This window comes from Schistocerca cancellata, chromosome 4, assembly GCF_023864275.1.
Source record: "Schistocerca cancellata isolate TAMUIC-IGC-003103 chromosome 4, iqSchCanc2.1, whole genome shotgun sequence".
Classification (NCBI taxonomy): Eukaryota; Metazoa; Arthropoda; class Insecta; order Orthoptera; family Acrididae; genus Schistocerca; species Schistocerca cancellata.
The window spans coordinates 485,045,977-485,058,789 of NC_064629.1; the positions used below are offsets into that span (position 1 = coordinate 485,045,977).

General features: G+C 43.9%; 1 protein-coding gene across 1 annotated transcript in view; it reads left to right on the top strand.

Moving 5' to 3' along the window:
- Window positions 1-12,813, top strand: part of LOC126183219 (single-stranded DNA-binding protein 3-like) — a 346,891-nt gene that overhangs the window by 84,472 nt on the left and 249,606 nt on the right.

Consider the following 12,813-nt stretch of genomic DNA (forward strand, 5'->3'; position numbering starts at 1 on the left):
AGTATCCGATATTACGCTAGACGACTGTTGCAAATATTCTTCCTGTTTCCTCCCGTAATATCTCCAAATATATTTCGACGCCCTATGGTTATAACGCCCTGCATTTCAAAAATATGTAGCGACACTGCTTTTTGCCTGCTGCTTTCACTTGTCATTTTTGAAGGGAACTATTTCAATGTAGAGGTAGTTACGGTGTGCAGTTGAGCGCCCCACAAACCACCACCACCATCATCAATAATTATGGTGCAAATTTCTCATCGCGATCAGCAACAGGGTACTTAAAATATTCGTAAACAGTAATATTGGATTGAACATAGACTTTCCTTCATGCACATACTATTGGCAGACGAGAGGTTAAGTCGGAACCTTGCATAGAGCTTATAAAGCAGATAGGATAGCGTTAGAAAGTGTTTAGTACGGTACTTGACATCATATGCTTCCGAAATTCGTATTAGTATTTTAAGATTCCTGTCATACTGTGCGCTAGGTGTCTTTCAATGTATCATACCTGTGGTCTCCTAAAAATTAAACCAGTTGCTATGGGTCTTCACAAACTGCGACTTCTACAGTGTAGCTGAAACAGGCACATCAACCCCGCGAAAGTCATGGTGAACTTATTCTTTGACTACAAAGGTCCGCTGCTTATTGATTTTTGTGGACCACGACGCCACAAATAACGCACAGTGGTATATGGACACTTAGCAAAAATTGAAGAGCGCCATCGAGCCCAAATGCCCAGAAATGTTGACGGACGGCATTACTTTGTTGCAAGATAAAGCCCGCCCACGTGTTGCCAAGGTTGTCTCGACTACGCGGTTGAAGTCTGGCTGCGAAGCCCTGACACATCCTCTATACAGTCCTGATCTCTCCTCACTCGTTTTCTATATTTTTTGGAGCCCTGAAAGAAGACATTGGTGGCCGTCGATTTGCTTCGAAGAGGTGCACGCATGGGTACAAAGTGATTCCGTAGGCAACCGTCTTGTCTCACAGTGGGATAAATGTATTAACACTTATGGAGATTACTTTTAATATAAAAGTGAGTTCAGTTGCTTGTTTTCACCTGTCTCTTTTCATTTGACGGCCACTTACAGATGAGGAATGTTGAGTGTTACATAGAACAGGTAGCGTTTTGGCAGCGCCCAGTCTACTCTCACATTGACAACCAAGCTTATATCTGCCCCTAGAGCTTTGCCGAAGGTAGATTTCACACCATTCGTACTAATATCCATACGCTCCACTGCGGCAGCTCTCGACCATCCTAAATGTTCAGCATTTCGAGAGATGGAGGCTCCATTTGTCTAATCTGATAATCCTTTCTCTGTTGACTCACTGGGTGGCGTGACCAATACGACTGAGCGAGGAGCAGCGTCGGGTAAGAAATAAGACTGGCCTTCGATAAAAGCGGGGCTCGAATCCTGGTCCAGCCATGCTGATGTAAATTCACGTGGTTTCTCTAAATCACTTAATAAGTGTATGGGAGTGGTTCCATGAACAGAAAACGGCCGCTTTATTTCCCATCTGAGCTAGTGCTCTGTTTATAAAGAGCTCGACGTCGACGAAGTAGTAGACCAGCCTCCTTTCTTTCTTGTCGCATGGTCACATTGCTGTGTTTGCAAGTCCACAAGATGATCATTCATTGACGACGTAGTATGTGTAAGGAAGGCTACTGTCACTATAGAAAAACTTAAGCTTTCACGCCACAATGCTGAACAAAATGGTTCAAATGGCTCTAAATGTGTAGTATGTTTATCTTGAGTCTGTTTGGCTATATGCCGTCAGTCATTAAAATGTTTCTGTTCAGTATTAGATCAAAGTAGATTTTTACCCCGAAGCAAAGAAAATGAACACACAGGAGATGCATTTGATTGTGTGTCCATTTACAGTAGCTTAAGTAAATTCCATGAAGTGCATGGTGACTCAAATATTTTCAATGCCGTATCACCCAACTTTTTTTTCATTGCTCTTTCAATATTTTGTCATAGTAAAGCAGACTGCGTAGTACCTTCATTCTCATATACGTGTCGTTGTCTATGGGAAGATGAAATTTTGTGGCCACGAAAGAATTACACTGATCAGCCAGAACATCATTACCACTAACAGTTCTCGCTTCCCACGCCCGGGTTCCCGGGTTCGATTCCCGGCGGGGTCAGGGATTTTCTCTGCCTCGTGATGGCTGGGTGTTGTGTGCTGTCCTTAGGTTAGTTAGGTTTAAGTAGTTCTAAGTTCTAGGGGACTTATGACCACAGCAGTTGAGTCCCATAGTGCTCAGAGCCATTTGAACCATTTGAACCACTAACATACTATCGATATAAACCCGTCCAGGCGATAGCAGCATCACCTGGCGAGGAATGACTGCTAGTCAGACACACGCACGGTGCATGTAGTATCTGTGAGCGTCTTTCCGTGTGTAGAATGGGGAGGCGCGTGATCTGTTTTAGTTTGACAGAGGGCACATTGTGATGGCCCTCAGCACGAGCATTTCGGAAACTGCACGACTTGTCGGGTGTTCGAGGCGTGCTGTGGTGACTTCACCATGTGGTGAAACCAATGTAAAACCACGTCCAGACATCGCAGGGTTGGGCGGCCATCCCTTGTTGCAGATGTTGGACATCGTAGGTTGGACAGACTGGTAAAACAGGACAGGTGGTAGACTGTGGTGAACTAACATCAGACTTTAGTGTTGGGCAGAGCACAATTGTGTCTGAATACATGGTGCACCGAACACCCCTAACGCTGGGCCTTCGCAGCCAACGACCTATGCATGTGTCTATGTTGACACCACGACATCGGCAACTACGACTGGAATGAGCACCTGACCATCGGCACTTGAAGTTGGTGCAGTGGCAGGGTGTTGCATGGTCTGATGAATCCCGATACCTTTATCATGCCGATGGGAGAGCGCGAATCCGTCGTCTTCCAGGGGAACAGCTCCTTGACGTAGTGCGGGTCGGAGACAAGCTGGCGGCGGCTCAGTTATGCTCTGGGAAACGTTCACCTGGGCCTCCATGGGTCCAGTGGAGCTCGTGCAAGGTACCATAACGGCCAAGGAGTATCGTACATTGGTTGCGAACCACGTACACCCCCACGGCAATGGTATTTTTAGCACGATAATGCGCCATGTCACAAGGTGAGGAGTGTGTAGGAGTGAGTCGAGGTACACAGTGGAGAGCTTCAGTTGATTTGCTGGCCCGATCTGAACTCGATCGAACCCACATGAGATGTAATTGCACGTGGCGTCAGAGCTCATCGCCCCCTCCCCGGAATTTACGGGAATTGGGTGACTTGTGTGAGCAGATGTGGTACCAACTGAGCAGATGTGGTACCAACTTCCTCCAGCGACCTACCAAAACCTCATTGCTTCCATGCCGCGACGCGTCGCCGCTGTTATCCGTGCCAAAGGTGGACGTACCAGCTATTAGGTAGGTGGTCATGATGCTCTGGCTGATCAGTGTATTTGTTGCTGGATGTGAAACAGCTGGTTTTCTGGAACTTGCTTGTAAGAGTTCCAGCTGGTTAGAGATGGTTCGTCATAAATCCATTGACGTTAGTTGGAAGCTCTGAGCAGATGCCAAGGCTGTGTTGTTATTGTAGCGGGTTTTTGCTCGATGTGCGGCTGTGACAAAAATCGAAGAGAGAAAACGCTTCAGCTTCTAATATGTGGCCTCTGTGCGGCGAGTACTGGAGACACATCTACAGATCGGCACTAATAGTGACGCAGATTGGCACATACATATATCGTAGCTAATAGCTGTGAAGCCGCACGCGCATTAACGTTAAATCAGCGCGTCTTATCTGGTACACCCGCTGTTGCCTGCGAATTAAAAATAAAATTTATTTCTGTTAAGTTTCATTATTATGACAAGAATCCAAAGAAATAGGTTAAAGATTATCTATTACAAAATGTGGTGTGACAAGGTTTGTGGGAAAACGTTACTTCAGCCTACATTATCGTTAGGGATCAGTTATACAGGGTGGTGAGAAATACTCTGAAAAGCTTCTGAAGTTTTTTTAAAGGAGTTCATATTGCTTTCAGCTGTTAGAATTTTATTTTGCAAAATAAAATTCTAAAGGCTTGAAGGCGAAATGAAGTCTTTAAAAAAAATTATAGAAGCTATGGACCCATTCTACAAGAAAATAATTGGCTTCTAACGGTTTTGTAGGATAGGTAGTGCTGAGAAAGAATTGTTATGGAGACAATTTGATACTTTTCGGCGTTTCCGAGTCAATTAACACTTGAATTGGCCAGTCAGGCCGTTGCGCGCGCAAATTCGAGTAGCCCGCCAGATGCAGCTGGTGTAAGTTATTCTCGTAGCGTAGATGATAGCGCACGAAACTGCTCAGGATCTGCCTCGAGTTCAATCCTAGCTACCGTCCCATGTTCAGTTTTTGTATATCGCTCTCTCTTTTGGTTTTAGGAAATCAAACGAATAACACGTTTGGGGTCACCGTCTCTGGCGAGGTTCCTGAATTTGCGCGCAGCCAATTGGTTGGCTATGCTAATTAGCTAGAGAACTGCGCTACGTATCGAATTTGTAACAGTTATTTCTCAGCACAACCTACCCTGCAACTCCCTTACAAGCTTTTTAGCCTGTTTCTGACCACCCTGTATACATACGTACAATCGGAAACTAAACACCAGACAGGTTCCGCATAAAATATCAAATTTTCACAACTTACTGTCGTTAAATACAATGATTCAAACAATCTTCTTGTGGACGGAATCTGAATTACATGCTGCGCATGTAAGTACTGAGAAAATAACTATGTATGGCTTTCTGAAGGAGTGGTATGATGTTTCGAGCATCGGATTGCAATACTAAACATTGCAGGCATGCCACTACATCATAGACGAACACAATTCGTGTAGTTATCTGAATGTTAAATATTTTTATTGTGAGTCAGCGAAAGGCTTGGCAGCCCCCGCCCCCTCTCCCCCCGCCCCTCAAAGAAATTTCCAAAACATTCGGCGGTAAGTGTCAGAGAGTAGCACTGTTGATAGTGATCAAAGGACGTGCACATTCTCGTTCTCTTTGCGGCGACACACAGATACCGCACCAGCCGCTTCAGACGAGCCACCATTGCACATGGCGCGACGACCGTAAGACGACAAGGAATAAAGTTTGACGCAAGTAGCTGCTACGGCCACCCGGAACCATTTGCTGGAGCATGTGCTCCCCTTGCCACGGTTTCTTTTGCACCTCATTGCGGTATAGGCAGGTTCCAGTGGTGTAGTAAAAGACGAAACTAGAGGGATGCAGGGCCGAAGGCTAAGAACTGCAGACCATACCTTGTCGTCAGTGATCGCCACTTAGTGCAAGTGCGTCGTCAAGAGCGACAACTGTTGGATTGTGGTAGGCAACGACGCAAATGACTAGTTCTGATCGTGTTGTGGGGAGCCATATTCTAACTTGACCTCTGGTGTCTGTTGAAGAAGCACTAGACGCCGCGACATAAACCCTGAACCTAACACAGTCTCTTATTTTGCTGCCTGTACAGCGTCAAGAGGTAGGCTGTTGCATCTGGTCACCACACACTTCTCCCGTTACTAGAAACGCTCTCGAAAATGTCCAACTTCCTGGTGAGCATTATTATCAGGCCTGTCCCTCATAGCACATGTGTAGACCATTAAGGACGGCGAGTGGGCTGTTCTGTATTATTGACTGTATTTTTACTCACATTTTAGTGCCGCAACAGTGTAAGTACTCATAGTGTGGAATCGTATCTTCCAAGATGATATCAGGTGTATCTGCGACCGATTGCTCCCAGCTAGGTGGCGTGTTGGTAAGACTGGTCTTTTGTTTGGGGAGACCGGTGTTAAATTTTGCGCTCTGCCATCAAGACAGGTTTTTCGGTAGTTTTGTGTAATCTCTGAAGGGATACTGCCTGCTTGTAGGACTACGTCGTAGCTGAAAGATACTATACCAGGTGAACCCAAACTCTGTCGTCAAAATTTCGGAAGTTGTGTCGCATAAGGGACCCGTTGTCTCCAATGGTGGTAGTGTAATTCTGACTCAGTCGGTTTGTTACGCCATTTACCTTTGTTTCTGTGTAAATGTCTTGACAACTGTGAAGAAGACTGTAATATTCAAACACGAAAACGACGCATTGGAAACAATGAGTAAAGCAACAACCCGCTTATGCAAAGTAATGTGACGTTTGCCGTCGCTGGGTGAACAGCTCGGTATGGACCTCGTTCCCTGTGCTCCCCGCTCGGTGTAACACCCGCTCGTAACCATCCGTCAAGTTAAAAATTCGCCAGCATTAAGATCATCATGTTGGAAGGAAGACTGGTTGGTTGGCATAAGCGTTACAGGCGGTGAGATGCAGGTGGAGACGAGAGGCGGAGACATGTCAACAAAACGGTGTTTTACAAAAACAGTTCTTTTAAACAGATTTCGGACTCAGGTTTTGAAAGATCTACTCATAAAGCTATGTCGATCGACAGGTCGATCGCGATCGACGGGTTGGGCACCCCTGGTCTACAGTAACGTTCTAAAATGCATGCTTCACCATTGGTTGCTGTTTGCGGACATTTGTCACCGTACTGCTCTGCTTGAAAGACTTGACAATTTATCGCCTTCTACATGCCTTTTGTTAGAAGAGCAGGCCAGCTTCTACTATTATTCTGTAGTAATTTTACGTTTATATTGATGTACAATATATTAAAATGATGGGCAACATTCCTAGTTGGTCGAACGGAGACTGTGCGACATTGCCTCTCTCCTAGGTCCTACCTCCACTTGATATGTGGATGTGGAAGCACGTAACTCAAAAGAACTGAGGCATTGAAAACCAGTATGTCGAGCTGAGAGATGAGACAACGATTAAGGATAACGACGTATGCAGCCGTTATTCATTGCACTGCTGTTAAGTTCGCGATGTATTTTTCCGTGGTTAGACATAAACTGACGTGACAAGTCATTGGATGTCTCCTAATATCATGTCGGACCTCAATTTGCCCGGCGTAGTGCAGCAACTCGACGTAACGTGGACCCAGCAAGGTGTTACCGGTGCAGGATTTTGTGCACGAGCTGACCTCTCGATTATGTCCCATAAATGTTCGATGGGATTCACGTCGGGCGATCTCGGTGGCCAAGTAATTTGCTCGAATTGACCAGAATGTTCTTCAAACTATTCGCCAGCAATTGTGGTCCGGTGACATACCGCATTGTCATCCTAAAAATTCCATCGTTGTTAGGGAACGTTAAGTCCATAAATGGCTGCAAATGGTCTCCCAAGTAGCCTAACATAACCAGACCTCAGTCAATTTCATGTAAATACAGCCAACACCATTATGGAGCCACCACCAGCTTGCGCAGTGCCTTGTTGGCAACCTGGGTCCATGGCTTCGTGGAGTCTGCGCCACACTCGAACCCTGCCATCAGCTCGTACCAACTTATCGGGACTCGTCTGACTAGGGCACGGCCGGTCATCTACGGCCCAACCGATATGGACACGAGCCCAAGAAAGACGCTGCGGGCAACATCGTACTGGCAAACGCACTCGCTTCGGTCGTCTGCAGTCATAGCCCATTAAAGCCAGATTTCTCCACACTGTGCCAACGGGTACGTTCGTCGTGCGTCCCATACTGATTTCTGCAGTTATTTCAGGCAGTGCTGCTTGTCTGTTAGCATTGACAACACTACGCAAACGCCAGTTTTCTCTGTTAAGTGAGAGCCTTCGGTCACGGCGTTTTCCAAGGTGTGGGGTAACGCCTAAAATCCGGTATACTCGTGACACTGGGGATTTCGGAATATTGAATTTCCAAGGCATTTCCGATATGGAATGTCCGATGCCTGTACCTCCAACTACCATTCCGCGTTCGGAGTCAGTTAATTTCCGTCGTGAGGCCATAATTACGTCGGAAACCTTTTCACATAAATCACCTGAGTATAGATGACAGCTCCGTCAAAGCACTGCCCAGTTATACCTTGTGTTCGCGATATTATTGCCATTTGTATAAGGGCATATCGCTAACCCATGACTTTCGTCACACCAGTGTATGAATCAATGAATAGCGCGAAGCATTCGTGGCGCAGATGCGTTTACCCTAAACTGTCCCAAACACCTGCGAGTATCTATGGTCCTAATAGCCGTTTTAACGTAAAAAAGTATTCGTCCTACCACCGTTACTAAATTGCATCATTAGTGGCCAGTGTTAATGCTTCATGTCGCGTAGATCCTGTGGTTTAAGTTACTGAATTAACGCGCACTGTCGATTAAAAATTTCCAAGGAAAAAGATTTGGGATGTCCAGAAACGACAAAAGTTTAATTACTGAAAAGAGGGCAGGCATGGTACCGTCTTCAAGCATGACAGCTAAGACACCATATGCAGTAGAGGCTTGCCCGCCATGAAATTAAAATTTCTTCTCGAATTTCTGGTAATCTCACGCTTAGCTGACGTACCCAACGCGCGAGATCCCTTTTTTGTTCACAACATAACGTCGTCACACCGATTCGTGTTTAATTTTCAGGCGTGATATACATACTGTGAGAATTGTCTTCCCTCCAAACTGAAATGTTCTTATTAACTGCAAGACTCTGTGGAACAGTTCCATGGTCTTCGCCATCACAGACACAGTAAGACGATTGTTGGGAGTATCGCAACTTAGATACTCTTTACTTTTGTCCGCGCCTTAGTGCGTCCAGGGAATTACTCCTAAATCAATTTATTTGGAAAATTTTGTGGTAAGGTCTTATGGGACCAAACTACTTACGTCATCGATCCCTAACCCAATACACGTCTTAATCCCACTTAAACTAATTCACGCTGTGGACAACACACACACACCCATGCCCGAGGAAGGACTCTAACATCCGACGGGGGCAGCCGCACGGACGTGACAGGACGCTCCTGACCGCTCAGCTACCTCGCGCGGCAAATCAATTTAAATTAATTCTCCCTACCAAAAGTTCCTACAGTTTATACTGTTTCTGTGGACATGCCTTATTCATAGCAGGAAGTAGTAAGTTCATTGTCATATATTTGTCATGGTTTTTACCTATGCAGACAGAATATGTCATTTCGTTGACCACTTCGTATTTGAGCGTATGTGACTACATTACGGTAAATAGTTGGCGGAGCAATGCTTAGTAGATAATACGTGCTTTCTGACGCGTTGGTTTCAGGCAACCAGTGAGTATTCTTACTTTCGCATCTGAGCACGGCTTACACAGCCATCATCATACATGTAAGTCTGGACACATTGAAGAGCGACATACACATATAGTACATCAATATAAGCATAAAATTACAATAAAATAATAGTAGAAGTTTGCCTGCTCTTCTAACAAAAGGCATGTAGAAGGCGATAAATTGTCAAGTCTTTCAAGCAGAGCAGTACGGTGACAAATGTCCGCAAACAGCAACCAATGATGAAGCATGCATTTCAGAACGTTACTGTAGACCAGGGGTGTTCAACCCGTCGATCGCGATCGACCTGTCGATCGACATGGCTTTGTGAGTAGATCTTTGAAAACCTGTGTCCGAAATCTGTTTAAAAGAACTGTTTTTGTAAAACACCGTTTTGTTGACATGTCTCCGCCTCTCGTCTCCACCTGCATCTCACCGCCTGTAACGCTTATGCCAACCAACTAGTCTTCCCTCCTGCATGATGATGTTAATACTTGCCAATTTTTAACTTGACGGCGCGTTATGAGCGGGTGTCACGCCGAGCGGGGAGCACGGGGAACGAGCACCGCCTCCAGAGTAGGCAACATAAACCTCTGTTTTCCCGCTTCCACAAAACAACAATGTGCAAGACGGAGGTAATGACCGCTAAAATACTTCGTGTTATCGAAACTGGGAGTGCTGTTCGTGTTCACAAGACAGTAAGATTACTCACAACTGCACGATTTCAGCTGGTTGTTGCATGTGGCATTTGTAATTGATGTGACACTGAAACTAAATGAGTCAAACAAGGAACTTCAAGGGAAAAATGAAACTGTCATAACTTTTATGCCTGCTATGAAGTGTTTAATGAAAAAAATGGACCTTTGGATAACACATGCAGAAATTACATGTGAAAAACTTTCCTCAAATACAGTCAGAACAGTCGGATCAGGAAATATCGTTGGATCAAGAAGCTGCACACAAGTGTATGGCCGACCTGGCGGCACTAAAGACAGAGTTTGAAAACCGATTTTCAGATTTGAAGGAAGTGGAACCTGTTCTGATTCTCATAGCTCAACCTTTGAAAAAAGTGAATGTGGAAGATATTTCAAGTAGAATGAGTACTCTCTTCTCTCGTTGTGAGCCTGAACTTGAAGAGGAAGTGATATGAGTACAAAAGACATCTCCTTAAAGTCACAAAACAATGTAGATAAACTTCTGGAAATTAATGAGTGTAGAAACCTACCGTAACATTGTAAAAGGGACATCGCATGTTTTATCTTTTTCTGGATCAACTTATTCTTGTAGGGCAGAGTTTTCAACGATGAACATAGTGAAATGTAAGTGTCGAAATAAACTGATTAATCCTTATCTTTCAGATTGTGTGAGATTGACTCTGACGAATTATTGTTTTTTTACTTAAACGTTTTATGCATTTTTAAGTCAGTAGATGTCTAAATGGATTAAATTGCATGTACTAGATCTCAAACCTAAAAAAAAGGTTGAGCACCCCTGCCTACACAAGACGAATCGCGTGAAGACGATCTCGAATGTTGTTTGACATACCACTTGACATAACTCAAGGAAGTAGTAACCTTCAACAAAACCTTTTTCTTCATGGGCTCGTCACCACTCATCTATCAATCACAAACTTGAGGACACTCATCGAAAGGACTTTGCAATCTCTGTTATCATTGTAGAAGGTTTCTGTTCTTCTGTGACCTGTCTGTTCCCGTACAGCTGTCATATAGTTTTAGTAAACACTATTGTTGTATCACAGCAGAAAGACAGGTATTAGTCCAGGGACGCTTTCGATGTTTATTGGCATCTATAAATTATTGCAGCATATTACTACCGAACGTAGTCTCTTCACGAATTACATTATATGACTAGCAGATGCTAGTAAAGTGTACATAAAACCTTTAAAAGTATACTTGTACTGGAACTTCCTGGCAGATTAAAACTGTGTGCTGGACCGAGACTCAAACTCGGGACCTTTGCCTTTCGCAGGCAAGTGCTCTACCATCTGAGCTACCCAAGCACGACTCACGACCCGTCCTCACAGCTTCAATTCTGCCAGTACCTCGTCTCCTACTTGTACGTTTGCTACATATTGCATCAGTTTCATTTGTTGTTATTAAAAATTCATGTTAATGTAATTGTCATGTAATTTTATAAAATAGTAGGAATATGACGATATTAACCATAGAAATCTTCAAGGGAATATTGTGAGACCTATTGTCGTCTGGTTCTTAGAAGGCACCATACTTCCCAGCGTTGGTATTTACAGAAATTATGCCAACGTTATAGGAAGAATGTGACATTCACAGCTGCATTGGCGGCTAATGTTTTGTTTGAGATTGTTTGTGCAGACGTATTTCTAACCTCGATAGATTCCAAACTCAATAAGTTTCAGTGATGGGCCTACCAAAAGAAACCAATCTTTTACTCTACCTTAAAAAAAAAAAAAAACATTCATAAAGGCGAATTTGAAGAAGTATACACAGGATCTCAAATACGGAGCGTTTACATTCAGATTTTCGGTGTGATAAATATAATTCTATGTGCAGTAAAGGAATTACAGTACTTAAACCGCTCGGTGCACTATTACTTAGCTTTCTATTGCATAAAATGAGTTACTACTACAGCTATATGCAGCTGTAGAATGGTGCCACTGAAACAGCCCACACTGAGGACTCAACTCTCAGTTTACACACGTATTTCGTTCAGTGAAACAGAGTAGTGCATTTACGTGGATGGAGGGGTGGTTTCATGAAGACATTAGTGTTATATATTACTGTTAATTGTTGTACAGGGATTCTCAGAACTTGCCTTGCTAGAAGAATTTCACAGGAGCTCGCTTTAAAATGCAAGTTTTTTTTTTTTTTTTCAACTGCCACCAAGTGAAGCAATTTTCAATCCTCCTTTCTAGATTCTTCACATTGTGCTATCGTAAGAAATCTAAACTTGATAGTGTTCGGCGATCGTGCTGGACGATTTTTGAAGTGCCCTGTGTTTCTAAAATTTGAAGTAGCATATTTTGGAGGCCCTTTCTGTAGTCAGTAATTAAAGTTAAGCAATTGACCAAGAGTACTTAAGAAAATCCGAAAGCACCGAAAATTAGAACATACCCGAAAGGCTATATATTCGCAAACTATATAGTAATTTTAGACATAATCAGCATAACGATCGAGGTGTCATAATGCTCACTAGCTTCTCTCTCCCCACAGTAAAATTTTTCGTCTTTTGTTGGGACCATGTGGTAACAGATAACTGCAGTTGCTGTTCTGGGGAAGCACAGGACTTTCGGGGCTGGGGACAACAATCAAGGCAGCTACATATTGTGAGAAATCGCGAAGGTTTCATAGATCGGTCAAAACCAACTTAGAGGCATACTGGGATTAGGTGTTGCACTGCATCAAGCAACATTTCAAAATCTGAAATGGGATCTGGTGAATTACTATCTCTACAGTACAGATCTGGCACCAAGTGCCTCCCACCTTTCTCCGGAGGTGAAGAAATGGTTGGGAGAACGAGGTTTCACCTGAAATGAGGATCTGCAATGACCATGACGACCAGCGTGCGGCGGATTTCTCTTTACAGAGGGAATAGGAATGCCGTTACCCCGTTATGTAAAATTTGTGGAAGAAAATCTTTACATGTATGTGATATTTGTACGTAAGCCCTTTCTGATCATACT